At 36.4% G+C, this 14,894-nt stretch overlaps 1 pseudogene; it reads left to right on the top strand.

The window, feature by feature from the left end:
- The first annotated feature begins 6,469 nt into the window (after nt 1–6,469).
- On the top strand, nt 6,470–6,652 carry LOC128772820 (small nucleolar RNA U3; annotated as a pseudogene).
- The last annotated feature ends 8,242 nt before the right edge of the window (nt 6,653–14,894 follow it).

The raw sequence follows: 14,894 nt of genomic DNA, 5'->3' as shown, positions 1-14,894 counted from the left end.
AACATTTAATAGTGATCTATGTGCCAGAAGAAATAGGCACAGTCTCTGCCCTCATGGAGGTAAGCTAAACAAGTAATCACACAAATAAATGCATAGTTACCAACCACTGTAAATGGGAAAAAGACAAAGGGAGCCTAATTTAAATCAAAAGGTCAGGAAAAATATCTCTGGATCTTACATTTAAACCAAAATCTAAAGAAAGGAATAGGAGTTAACACTGAAAAGAATGACAGAGTACTCTGCACCAGAATGAGTAAAGGTCTTGGGGTGCTGGGCAGATTGCTTTGTTGTAAGAAAAAAAACAATTAAACAAGAGTATATAGAAGGAAATGAGTGGTGGAAGTGAGTCTACAGCCATAGGTGGGACCTTGTAGGTCATGTAAAGGATTTCTTATTTTATCAAAGTCATTAAATGGTTTTGAGCAAAAACAACAAGAATGATGATGACAGCAATGGCAACCATTTTCCAGTTGCCATGTTAAGTGCTTTGAATGATTAGTTCTCACCCAACTCTATGTGGTAAGGCTATTTTCACCTCCATTTTACAGGTGAAACTGAAGTTTCAAAGGATTTGGTGATTTGTCCAGTAAATAACTCAGCTGGAATTCAAGCCTAAGTTGAAAATAACTCATGGGGTATATGGCTATATTAGGTACCATATGTGGGTGTATAGTAGTCAATAATCCCATGAATGATAAAGTAGTATTGTTCATGAAAGCAAAACATGCCTAAAATGATTAAGGAAACTGTGATATATCAACCTAGTGGCAGACATATAAGCAAGAAAAATCATAATTATATGAAATACATATGTATGTAGACATTGTTGGTACATGAAAACCCTATATTTAAATAGCTTTGTTTTTTAAAAAGGCTGAACATAAAATAATGTGTACAAATTATCTATGGATACCTAATTTATATATTACATAACTGTGTTTGTATATACATGCATATATGGGTAGGGCATATTACTTAAAATGTTAATTAAATGTTCTAAGTGCTAAATATATAAATTATTTCTTAAAATCTTACACAAAAAATTAATAAAATAATTCAAAACATGTTGACAATAATTGAGGAATTATTCAGTGCTGGGTTCTTTGAGATATTTTCAATGTTTAAAAATACACTATTAAGTAGGAGGTATTATGCCCATATCCCAGAGGAAAAGACTTACATTTAAAGAGTTTAACTTGCCTAAGTTCACACAGCAAGAAAGTCAGTAGGGAGGTTAGATGCAAAACTAGGTCTTTTTGGTGCCACAGCTCCACTCATTTCCTATTCCATAATGCCATACATGCTGCCACTTAAGTTACTTGCTTTCCCAACTGCTAATTTAAGGCTGTCTGCAAATGCTCTTTTATCAATGTGTACATTCCCCTTGACTTCATACATTATGCTTACATTATAACTTTAGTCTCGCTAACAAGAATACATCTTGCATGCCTTGACATGAACATTTACAAATAATAATAAATAATTCCTCCTGAGAGCATGGAGTCTGCTTGGGATTCTCTCTCTCTCTCTGCCCCTCCCTGCTTGCTGCCCTCCCTCTCTCCAAATAAATAAACATTTTTTAAATTTACTATTATTAGAGTTAGTATTTTAGTTTTCAAGATCACTATATACTGTTTCTGCCAAGATCACATAAGTTTTCTTAGTCTCACAATTGACCTCTTCAAAAGAGCATTGTAACAAGATATGAATGCAAAAGACTTTACCTAGAGTTCAAGAAAATATGTTGGATTCAATATATAAAATAAATGAGTGGGGTGCCTGGGTGGCTCAGTTAAGCATCTGACTCTTGATTTTGAATCAGGTCATGATTTCACGGTCATGAGATCAAGCCTTACATCGGGATGCGCACTGAGCATACAGCTTGCTTGGGATTCTCTCTCTCACTCTCTCTCTACCCCTCCCCTGATCATGCACACTCTCTCTCTCTCAAAATAAATAAATAAACATTCAATAAATAAATAAATAATCATTGAAACTAAAATAATTTCTGGATATAATGTGCCCTCACCTAAAAAACATTTAAAATTTTTCTGTGACAATACCAATTTTTATCCCTCTCTATATAAAATTTTCACGTAATTACAAAACTTTCATTCAACATTGTTTTATGTCTCTACACTAGTCCATGTTTCTAGACACTTTATGTGTATTACAATGACTGATAGTGTTTCACAGAGATAAAACCATAAATTATTAACTAGCCCTGACTTATAATTTTAAGTATTTTTAGGAGTTTTTTGCAATTAATAATTCGGTCACAAACATTTCTTTAGGCATAGCTTTTTATTTCACTTTTAAATTTTATCCTAGATAGACAGTGATGTATTAATAATGTTTAAAAACTTTCCTCTGTGGGGTGGGGGAAGGAGTGGAAAAAGCTATAATTTCTCTCATTTACCAATATATGTAGTGTAGTCTAACTATGGCCAACTTGAAACTCCAACAGGCAATCAAACATTAAAATATAAATCAAGAGGGGTGCCTGGGTGGCTCAGCTGGTTAAACATCTGACTTTGGCTCTGGTCATGATCTCACGGCTCATGAGTTAGAGGCTTCGCGTTGGGCTCTGTGCTGACAGCTCAGAGCCTGGAACCTGCTTCAGATTCTGTGTCTCCCTCTCTCTCTGCCCCTCCCCTGTTCACACTCTGTCTCTCCTTCAAAAATAAATAAATATTAAAAAAATTTTTAATAAAAATAAATAAATAAAATAGAAATCCAGAGCAATAATAACCATAAAGTAAAATTTAAGAAGTAACAACAACCGGACAAAATGAATATGAATCAAAAAATTCCCATGCCCTTTGAGCTTTTAATTTAATTTAATTTAATTTTTTTAAAATTTTTTTAACGTTTATTTATTTTTGAGACAGAGAGAGACAGAGCATGAATGGGGGGAGGGTCAGAGAAAGAGGGAGACACAGAATCGGAAGCAGGCTCCAGGCTCCGAGCTGTCAGCGCAGAGCCCGACGCGGGGCTCGAACTCGTGAACCACGAGATCATGACCTGAGCTGAAGTCGGACGCTTAACCGACTGAGCCACCCAGGCGCCCCGAGCCTTTAATTTTATAACTAAAAATTTTGCTCAGGAAGATCAGGGGCTGGAGCCAGTTCAATCTATCTGATTGTTAAATTTTCTGGACTTTCATAAGCTGGTTTTTAAATATGACCATTATTTAAAATTAATGTATGTAAATTTACCATTAAATAAATTACATTTAAAATAGTCAGTAAGTACTAAAAATTCATCACATCCTAATTTTTTAACTATATTTTACTACTATCTATGCTCTTTGGCTTTTTATATCTATAGTGTGCAACTGCACATTTCTTCCCAACTTTGCATTCAGTGCTGTCATGCTGGTTATATGGAACAAGGTATTAACATTTTTTTTAATTTAGTTTTTCAAATGTTAAGTTTAGAAGTTTTGAGACCTGTCAATAGAGATAAGAAAAGTACTGTTTTCCACTGGACCAAAAAAGTGATTACACAGTTAAGGAACTAAGAAGATGGTTGGTGATTTTGTAACCTAATAGAATAGACTCAGAGTTGACTTCTGGGGGCACAAAATGGTAGAAGAATGGTAATTAAAAAAAGAAATGTTTCATGTGTTAATTTTAGCCATTCTGACAGGTGTGAGGTGCTATCTCATTGTGGTTTTGATTTGCATTTCCCTGAAGATGAATGATGTTGAGCATCTTTTCATGTGTCTGTTAGCCATGTGGATGTCTTCTTTGGAAAAAAAGTGTCTATTCATGTCTTCTGCCCAGTTCTTAATGGATTATTTATTTTTTGGGTGTTGAGTTTTATAAGTTCTTAGATTCTGGATACTAACCCTTTATCATTTGCAAGTATCGTCTCCCATTCATAGGCTGCCTTTAGTTTTGTTGATTGTTTCCTCTGATGTGTAGAGCTTTTTATCTTGATGAAGTTCCAATAGGTCATTTTTGCTTTTGTTTCCCTTGTCTCCAGACACATGTCTAGGAAGAAGCTGCTATAGCCAATGTCATAGAGGTTGCTGTCTGTGTTCAGGTGTTATACTTAAGTGATGAATCACCAAATTCTACTCCTAAAACTAATATTATACTATATGTTAACCAACTAGAATTTAAATAACAACTTGAAATAAAAAAAGGAGAAAATGAGAAATGATGTGTGACTATACTGATGTGTTCAAAAAGTAGAACATGGTTGTTAAATTTGAAGAAGGTTAACCTGGAAATGGAGGTGATTATAGGTAATAGATTTTTAAATTGTTCATAATGACTATAGTCAAGGCCTAGGATTCCCAAGGTGCCCCAGGGTGTCAAAGTGAACTCACAGGGACATTGTAGGATATTTTCCTTTTTTGAGGAAAATGGTGATACATGACATCTGTTGGGGACATGGCTTGAATTAGTCACTCAAGGTATTCCATTTCAACATTAGGTCACACTATATTTTGTTTGATGATGCTATTTCTTTGCAAAGTTGTTTTTGGTGGTTGCTAGGATAAAGAACAAGTATCTAGTGAAAATCAATGAAGAACAAGAAGAGACCGCACCAGACACCATTCAAGTCAAGATGAAGAATCCAGCTAAAATGTCAATGAATTGCTAAAAGGCAAATGTGATCTAGAATGAGAGTATAGAACCTCTGGAAGCCATAAATACAAGGGAAGTTCACAACCACCAGCACTCACAAGTAAGATTTGATGCAAGGCAAGAGATCTGAGCAAGCATTCCTCATGGTGCAGGCCTGGGGGAAAGACAAAGGCCTAAAGGATGAAACTCCTTGAAAAGAAAAGACAAAACTCAAGAAGAAATATATAATTTGAACAGTCCTATATATATTAAAGAAATTAAAATAATAGTTTTTTTAAACTGTCTAACAAAGAAAACTCCAGGCATAGATAACATCACTGGCAAATTCTACATAGCATTAATAGGAGAAATAATATTAATATTATACAAACTCTTCCAAAATACAGAAAGGAAGGAATACTTCCCAACTGATATTATGAGGCCAGCATTACCTTGATACTAAAATCAGGAAAAAAATACATTGCAAAGAAAATATAGCTTCAGGCCAGCAGCACTCATGAACCTAGTTTTTTTTAATCTTAAAAAAATACTAGTAAATTGCATTAAAAGCATATTAAAAGGTAATACATCATAACCAAGTAGAACTTATCCCAGGGATATAAGACTGGCTTAACATTTAGAAATGTAATTCATCATAACAACAGTCTAAAGAAACACCATATGATCCCCTCAAAGAAAGAATCTGATAAAATTCAATATCCATTCAACAAACTTTCAACTTTCTCAATCTGATAAAAAAAAATCTACAAAAATTCCTACAGTTAATATCACATTTAATGGTAAATGACTGACTGTTTCCCCCACTAAGATTAGGAACAAGGCAAAGATGTGTGTTCCCACCACTCCTAGTCAACACCATACTAGAGGTTCTAGCCAGTGCCATAAGACAAGAAAAAGAAATGGGGCACCTGGGTGGCTCAGTCGGTTAAATGTCCAGCTCTTGGTTTTGGCTTAGGTTATGATCTCGCAATTCATAAGTTCAAGCCCCAAATTGCTTTGGATTCTCTCTCTACCTCTCTCTCTCTGTCCCTCGCCTGCTCATTCTGTGTTTCTCTCAAAAAAAAAAAAAAAAAAAGACAAGAAAAAGAAATAAAACTGTTTATTCACAGACAGACAAAATAATTTTCTATGTAAAAAATCCTGAAGTAGCTACAAAAATATTTCTAGAACCAATAAGTGAGTTTAGTAAGGTCAGAAAACACAAGATTAATTTACAAAATCGACCATATTTCCATATACTAGCAATGATCAATTGGAAAGTAAAATATCAACCAAAAACTACCATTTACAATGCCACCAAAAACCATAAAATATCTAGGCATAAATAGGTGCAAAGGTATGAATTGCTAAATAGGTACAAGCTATGTATATGGAAAAACAGAAAATACTGATGACATAAGTAAAAAAGACCTAAGTCAATGGAAATATACACTGTGATTATGGAATTGAAGACTCAATATTGGCAATACGTCAATTCTTAATCTTGTTCAGGATCTATAGATTCAAAGCAATTCTAATCAAAATCCCAGTAGAGGTTTTGGTAAAGATCAACAAGTTGGTTTTAAAATATATATGGAAAAGCAAAGAAATTACAATAGCCAAGACAATGTAAAAAAATTTTTTAACATTTATTTACTATTGAGAGACAGAGCATGAGCATGGGAGGGGCAGAGAGAGGGGGAGACACAGAATCTGAAGCAGGCTCCAGGCTCTGAGCTGTCAGCACAGAGCCCAACACGGGGCTCAAACTCAGAAACCGTGACATCATGACCTGAGCCGAAGTTAGATGCTTAACTGACTGAGCCACCCAGGCAACCCCAAGATGATTTTAATAAAGAAGAATAAAATTAGAGAACTCATCTTATAGCAAGGCCACTTCAAGTCTTGCTGTAGACCTACAGTAATCAAGACAGTGGGACACAAGGAGAAGGTGTAGTGTTTACTCCTGAGCAGCTCTAGGTGTTAGTTTCTGCAACTGTCTTCTGCCACTGATGACTGTTCTTCTCTCTTCCTTTGGGGTAGTAAGAGGGAGAGGATGCAGTCTGAGTGGTTTCTGAAGAAGAAAGAACAGGGTGGTACCAGAGGAAGTATATTTAGATTAATGGAATAAAATTGAGAGTCAGTAATAGATTCACATGTATATGAACAATTGATTTTTTACAAGATTTTAAAGGTAATTCAGAATACAGATAGCTTTCAACAAATGGTACTGGAACATTTGGATATCCATACCAAAAAAAAAAGAAGAAGCTTGATTCATACTTCATGCCCATTACAAAAAACTGACTCAAAATGAATTATAAGACAAATGTAAAATCTCAAACTATTACATTTCTAGAAAAAATAAGTTGAAAATTGGACTTAATTAAAATTAAGACCTTGAACTCTTTGAAAGACATTTTTAAGAATTAAAAAGTAAATCTTAAACCGGGAGAAACTATTTGCAAATCACATATTTGACACAGGTCTTGTATTCAGAATATATATTAAAAAAAAAAAACACTCAAAACTCAATAATAAGACACATACAACCCAACGTAAAATAAACAAAAGATTAGAGTAGGCACAATACCAAAAAAGATATACAGATGACCTATAAAAATATGGAAAAATATATTGGACATCACTATCCATTAAAGAAATGCAAATTAAACCACAATGGCATACTACCACATACTTATTAGAATTGCTAATAGAAACAATAAATGGCTATAAATAAGTAATAAGTGGCTAAAATAAAAAATAATATCAATTGTTGACAAGGATGCTGAGCAAGTGGGACTCTCATACATTGCTGGTAAGAACATAAAATGTTACAGCCACTTTGGAAAATGGTTTCTTATAAGGTTAAAGACACAATTACCATATAACCTAGCAAATACAACAACGAAATATTTACTCAAGTGAAATGAAATCTACACTCACACAAAAACCTTTTTGTGAATATTTACAGAAGCTTTATTTGTAATCACCTAAAACTGAAAGTAACCCAAATCTCACTCAACTAGGAATACATAAATAAGCTATATTACATTCATACAATGAAATATGACTCATCAATAAAAAAAAACACTTTACTGATACACACAACATCATGAGTAAATCTTAAATGTCTTTTCTAAGTGAAAGAAGGCTCAAAAGAATATATGAACAAGTCCATTTATGGGACATTCTTCAAAGGCAAAACTAGGACAAAAAATAGACAAGTGGTTGCCACAAGCTGGTGATGGAGCGCAGGGAATTCACTAGAGTAAACGAACTTTTGTGTATCTTGATTGAAGTGGTCATATGACTACACACATTTGTTTAAATTCATAGGACAGGCCACTAAAAATTGTAAAATTATACTTTAATTTTTTAATAAAAAAAGTAATGATTGTCTATAGAGTGAGGTGGGAAATAAAATGGAAAAAGCAGGAATAGAAGCAGCTAAACTTCCCTGAATATAACTTGTTTTGTGTATTTACTTTGGAACCATGTAAATTTTTACATAAATATAAAAAAAATTTTAGGGGCACCTGAGTGGCTCAGTCAGTTAAGCCTCTGACTTCGGCTCAGGTCATGATCTCATGGTTTGTGAGTTCAAGCTCCATGTCAGGCTCTGTGCTGATAGCTCGGAGCTTGGAGCCTGCTTTGGAGTCTGTGTCTCCCTCTCTCTCTCTCTGTCCCTCCCATGCTCATGCTCTGTCTCTCTCTCTCTCAGAAAAACATTAAAATTTTTTTTAATAAAAAAAATTTATTTTATTATTTTTTAAATATAATTTATTGTCAAATTGGCTTCCATACAAACCCAGTGCTCATCCCAACTAGTGCCCTCCTCAATGCCCATCACCCACTTTCCTCTCTCCCCCAGCCCCCATGAACCCTCAGTTTGTTCTCTGTATTAAGAGTCTCTTATGGTTTGCCTTCCTCCATGGGGGAAGGAAAGGGGAAATAAAAAAATTTTAAGTTGCATAAAGCATTATCTAAAAATCTGTCAAGAGAAACTATTTGAAATTACTTTAAAGCATAGTAATTTAACTCTACACATTTAGTGAGATATTCCCCAAAGGCAAATATAACTCATATTGTTGATAATAGTGTTGGTACTTTTATTCTGAGACTATAAGAATAATGAGGTTAAGTTAAAACCCTATAGTCATGAATTAATTTGGGAACTGTATATGTTCACTTTTGGGTTTTTTGCTTCCATGATGCTTGATGCTTCAGAGATAGAGATAGAGATAGAGATAGAGATAGAGATAGAGATAGCGAGAGAGCTAGAGCGAGAGAGAGAGAGAGAGAGAGAGAGAGATAGGTAGAGATGGAGATATTGAAACTTGTCTTACCAGGTGGCACGTAGGATTGTGTCCTTAGACACAAGATGAACTTAGATGAACTAGGCCCTAAATTACAGAAGAGCTTTTAAAACTCTAATTCCTGGAAAGTTTATTAATAACTTCTCTTTGAGTATTCCACATCCAAGAAAGTTTCAATGTTAGTTTATGTTTCTTCTTTTAATCCAAGTTATAGTTAAAGTAATCCTTTTAGGGAGCTTCATAACAATCTTACAATGACAGTGCTTATTATTATCCTTATTTTGCAGATGAGGAAACTGAGGCACAGAGCTCTTGAAACTTGCTCAATGAATTAGAACTATCTAGTGAATTAGCAAATCAGAACTATCTCAGATTTGGAAGATAGGATTCCGCATTTTTAGACTAGAATTTACTTATCCTGGGGTGTTGAATATTTCCTATTTACATGGAAGAAGAAACAATGAAATGCCATAGGATTTTTGTTAATGCTGTTGCATTCTGTTTAGTTTATCAATCAGAAACAGATAAACTTTTATGATGAGGACCTTTAATCAGAATTTATAATTTTAAGATCAGAAATAACTAAGCATTAAAAGTAAAAAAGGAGAGAGAGAGAGAGATACTGTAGCGCTCAGAAACAGGGGTTATCACTCCAATAAAGGGCTATAAAATATTACCCCAGCTTCAAATATTTGGTTTCAGGAGGATTTAGTTCTCAGTGAGGACACCCTTTTCCTACCAGTTCCTTTCTGGTTCCTTTCTGGTTCTTTCCTTAATATGTAACCTTCTTCATATATCACAAGGGATATAATATTTAAGTTACTATGCTTAGGAAGTTTATGAAATATTTTATGTTTTTCAAAAAAACAAAATTTGTTAATAAAAGAATTCCTGAATTGAATAAATGAAAGAATGGTTCAGGGTCTTATTAGTCTCATGATAGAAATTTTCACGCCAAGCTAAGATGGCAAAGTAGTAGAAGAACCCTAGGCTTGCCTTGTCCCTCAAACACAGCTAAGTATCAAATCATCCTCAATACCTATGAAATCCATCTGAAGACTGACAGAACAAACTGCACAACTAGAGAGAGAGAAGAGGCAACATTGTGGAAGGTAGGAAGTGCAGAGAGATATAGTTTGAGGGAGAAACAGATAACAGGTGCTGTGGAGGGGAAGGAGTGCTGGTCACAGATGGGAGAGAGAGAGAGAGAGAGAGAGAGAGAGAGAGAGAGAGAGAGAGAGAAGCCCACAGGGGATGGCACAAGGAAAACACTTCCCCAAAGCCACTGACTAGGAAAATGAAAGGGGTTGATTTTCACGAATTTTTACAACCAGCTTAAACTCCAAAGACTGGAGTTTTAGAAGTCCGTACTGTAGCAGGTGTGGAGGCTGGCAGAGCAGTGCTCCTGTGGAGAAGGAAGGCAAATAGCCCAAGGGGCAGATGACGTGATCTGAGGATCCCCTGGGATGCACTAGGAGAGAGGGCTCCCTCTTCTTGGAGAGCATCTGGGAGAGGTGGCATTGCCTCTCTGAGGACAAAAGAGCTGGCAGGTTCCATTTCCTTCCCCGCCCCTCAGCACAGGTGCACAGACACCTGCGGAGGATGGCTAACCTGTACACTGATCTCTGACTGTGCTATACTCCAAATCCACCCCCTTGAGCTTTGGTGCGACTGCCTTTCTGGAACAAACCTGCTGTTCTGGAACAACAAACCTACTGCAGGGAGAGCCTCCCTCAAAGGATCAGCACAGGCCCCCACAAAACCAGGTTCCTAAAGAATGGAGTTTTAAAACTCAGCTCGCCTGCCTGAGATAGAGCCCAAAGTGCACTGCACTGCTACATGACCAGACAGCCCGGATGCAGGGTGAAGGCAGGGATCTGAGGGAAACCTGGAACACAGGAGGGAAGACTGTTCACTCTTTTGGGAGGGTTTTTGGACAGGGGCAGGTATGACCTCCCCTCTCCGGGGATGAGGGAAGGGGCTGGCATCATTTCTCTCCCCCATCCCTCAACATAAACTAACTTCAGCAAGCAGCACTGGTGGCTTAAACCACTTACATGAAGCCCCGCCCCCCTGCACTCTGCTGTTGCTTCTTTACTAGGACAAGTGTGCCTGAGAACCAGAGAAGTGGGGCCCTCCCCTAGAGGACGAGCACAAACCCCCTCTCCACCTCCCAACCTGCACACATCACATCTACTGACAATAGAGTTCTGCAAAGCTTTAGCTCTAGTGGAGATAGTATCACGTCTCTTTTAACAAACAGACCAGAGAACACCTAGTTAAAATTTGCCACACTCTGGCCAAGGTCCAAACATTCCCCAGTGCAGAAAAGGAGAAACTCTGCAGATGACTAACCTGAGGGAAAGAACAGTCAAAACACAGCAGCAGAGTGCACACAGCACACACCAGGGACATTTCCTGAAGCACCAGGCCCTGGACAGTACATTATCTCTTCTTAATATAGCCATTACTCTCAGTAGCAGGAAACATTACAGGTTTTCCTAACACACAGAAGAAGACAGAGACCCAGACAAAATGCCAAGACAGAGGAATTCATCCCAAAAGAAAGAACAAAAAAGGTCACAGCCAGGGAGCTCATCAAGACAGATATAAGTAATATGCCTGATCCAGAATTTATTGTTTTAATTTTATTTTAATGTTTATTCATTTTTGAGAGAGAGAGAGACACAGCATGAGCAGGGTAGGGGCAGAGAGAGAGAGAGAGAGGGAGACACAGAGAATCCAAAGCAGGCTCCAGGCTCCGAGCTATCAGCACAGAGCCTGATGCATGGCTCAAACTCACAGACCATGAGATAATGACCTGAGCCGAAGTCGGTCGCTTAACTGACTGAGCCACTCAGCTGCCCCAACTGATCCAGAATTTAAAGCAAAAATCGTAAGGCAGCTGAGCTTGAGAAAGGCATAGAAGATACCAGGGAGTCCCTTACCACAAAGATAAAAGACCTAAAACCTCATCATGCCAAAATGAAAAATGCAGTAACTGAGATTTGAAACTGACTGAATGTAATTACCAAAAGGATGGAAGAAACATAGGAACCAATAAGTGAAACAAAGATAAAATTATGGAAAATAATGAAGCTAAAAAGAAGAGGGAAAGAAAAATATTAGATCACAAATATGGAGTTGCTAAGGAACTCAGCAACTCCGTAAAGCATAATAATATTTATATCATCGAAGTCCCAGAAGAAGAGAGAAAAAAAGTGGACAGGTTTATTTGAGAAAATTATAGCTGAAAATTTCCTTAATCTGGGGAAGGAAACAGACATCCAAATCCAGGAGGCACAGAGGACCCCATCAAAATCAACAAAAACAGGCCAACAGATGCAGAAAAAACATTAGAGAAAGTACAGCATCCATTATTGATAAAAGCTCTCAAGAAAATAAGGATAGGGGAACATACCTCAATATCATAAAAGACATATACTAAAGACCCACAATTAATATCATTCTCAGTGGGGGAAGAACTGAGAGCTTTTCCTCTACAGTCAGGAACAAAACAGGATGTCCATTCTCACCACCACTGTTATTTAACTTAGTACTGGAAGAACTAGCCTCAGCAATCAGACAACAAAATGAAATAAAAGGCATACAAATTAGCAAGGAAGAGTCAAACTTTCACTATTTCCAGATGACACGATACTCTATATAAAAAACCTGAAGAACTCCACCAAAAAATTGCTGGAACTAATACACAAATTCAGTAAAGTCGCATGATACAAAACCAATATACAGAAATCTGTTGCATTTCTATACACCAATAATGAAGCAGTAGAAAGAGAAATAAAAAAATCAATCCCATTTACAACTGCACCCCAAACCATAGGATACCTAGGAATAAACCTAACCTAAGAAGGGAAAGTTCTGTACCTTGTAAACTATAGAACACTTCGGAAAGAAACTGAAGAAGACACAAAGAAATGGAAAAACATTCCATGCTTATGGATTGGAAGAACAAATAGTGTTAAAATGTCTATACTACTCAAAGCAATCTACACATTTAATGCAATCTGTATCAAAATACTACCAGTGTTTTTCACAGAGCTAGAACAAACAATCCTAAAATTTGTATGGAACCACAAAAGACCCCAGACAGCCAAAGCAATCTGGAAAAAGAAAAGCAAAGGTGGAAACATCATGATTCCAGACTTTAAGCTATGTTACAAAGCTGTATTCATCAAGACTATGTTACTGGCGCAAAAACCGACACATAGATCAATGGACAGAATAGAAACCCCAGAAATGGACCCACAACTACATGGTCAACTAATCTTTGACAAAGCAGGAAAGAATATCCAATGGAAAAAATACAGTCTCTTCAACAACTGATGCTGGGAAACTAAACAGCTACATGCTGAAACTGGACCACTTTCTTACACCATACACACAAAGAAATTCAAAATGGGTGAAAGACCTATGTATGAGACAGGAAACCATCAAAATCCTAGCAGAGAATACAGTCAGCAATCTCTTTGACCTCAGCCATAGCAACTTCTTATTAGACATGTCACTGGAGGCAAGGGAATTAAAAGCAAAAATGAACTATTGGGACTACATCAAAATAAAAAGCTTCTGCACTGCAAGGGAAACCATCAACAAAACAAAAAGGCAACCTACTGAATGGGAGAAAATATTTGGAAATGACATATCATATAAAAGGTTACTATCCAAAATATATAAAGAACTTTTACAACTCAACACCCAAAAAACAAATAATCCAATTAAAAATGGGTAGAAGACATGAACAGACATTCTCCAAAGAAGACATTCAGATGGCCAACAGACACATGAAAAGGTACTCAACATCACTCATCATCAGTGAAATACAAATCAAAACTACAATGAGATATCACCTCATATCTGTCAGAATGGCTAAAATCAAAAACACAAGAAACAAGAGGTGTTGGCGAGGATGCAGAGAAAGAGGAAGCCTCTTGTACTGTTGGTGGGAATGTAAACTGGTCCAGCCACTGTGGAAAACAGTGTGCAGGTTCCTCAAAAAATAAAAAAACCCACAACTACCTACAATCCAGCAATTGCACTACTAGGTATTTACCCAAGGGATACAAAAATACAGATTCAAAGGGGTACATGCACCCCGATGTTTATAGCGGCATTAACGACAACAGCCAAACTATGCAAAGAGCCCAAGTATCCATTGACTGATGCATGGATAAAGAAGACGTGGTATGTGTGCATATATATATAATGTGTGCATATATATATATATATATATATATATATATAATATTAGCTATCAAAAAGAATGAAATCTTGCCATTTGTAACAAAGTGGATGGAGCTAGAGCTAGAGTGTATTATGCTAAGCCAAACAAGTCAGTCAGAGAAAGACAAATAGCATATGATTTCACTCATGTGGAATTTAAGAAATGAAACAGGTGAATATGGGGGGGGTGGTCAGAGAAAGAGAAAGGCAACCATAAAACAGACTCTTAACTATAGAGAACAAACTAAGGGTTGCTGGACACGACGGTGGGTGGGGGGTTGGATTAAATGGGTGACAGATATAAAGGAGGGCACCAGTTGTGATGAGCACTGAGTGTTACATGTAAGTGATGAACCACTAAATTCTACTCCTGAAACTAATATTACCTTATATGTTTACTAAGTGAAATTTAAATAAAAACTTGAAATTACATAAAAAAGAAAGTAAACAAAAAGCAAACAAACAGAAAATGCCGAGATAAAAATTTCTTTAGTTGAACTAAACATTTTAATTAAACCATGTGCCTTATAGAAAAAAAGCCCAGTTACGGGCTTACATTCATAGAGAACCCCACCTAGTTATATTTTATCTTCATCTACATGACTCTAAGTAAAATTACAATTAGTTCAAATATTAGTACCAGTGGTATGATCATAATTTCAGTTATTTGAACAACACAGTCTCCCAAGTTCTAACTGCCTGACTTCATACTCTTTCTCCTCCTCCCTCTTTCCCTGTCCCCTATATATAT

Source organism: Panthera pardus, unplaced genomic scaffold (genome assembly GCF_024362965.1).
Source record: "Panthera pardus isolate Hobbes unplaced genomic scaffold, ASM2436296v1 HiC_scaffold_10, whole genome shotgun sequence".
NCBI lineage: Eukaryota > Metazoa > Chordata > Mammalia > Carnivora > Felidae > Panthera > Panthera pardus.
Note: the sequence above shows the minus strand (reverse complement) of the source record. Positions and strands in the feature narration are given on the sequence as shown.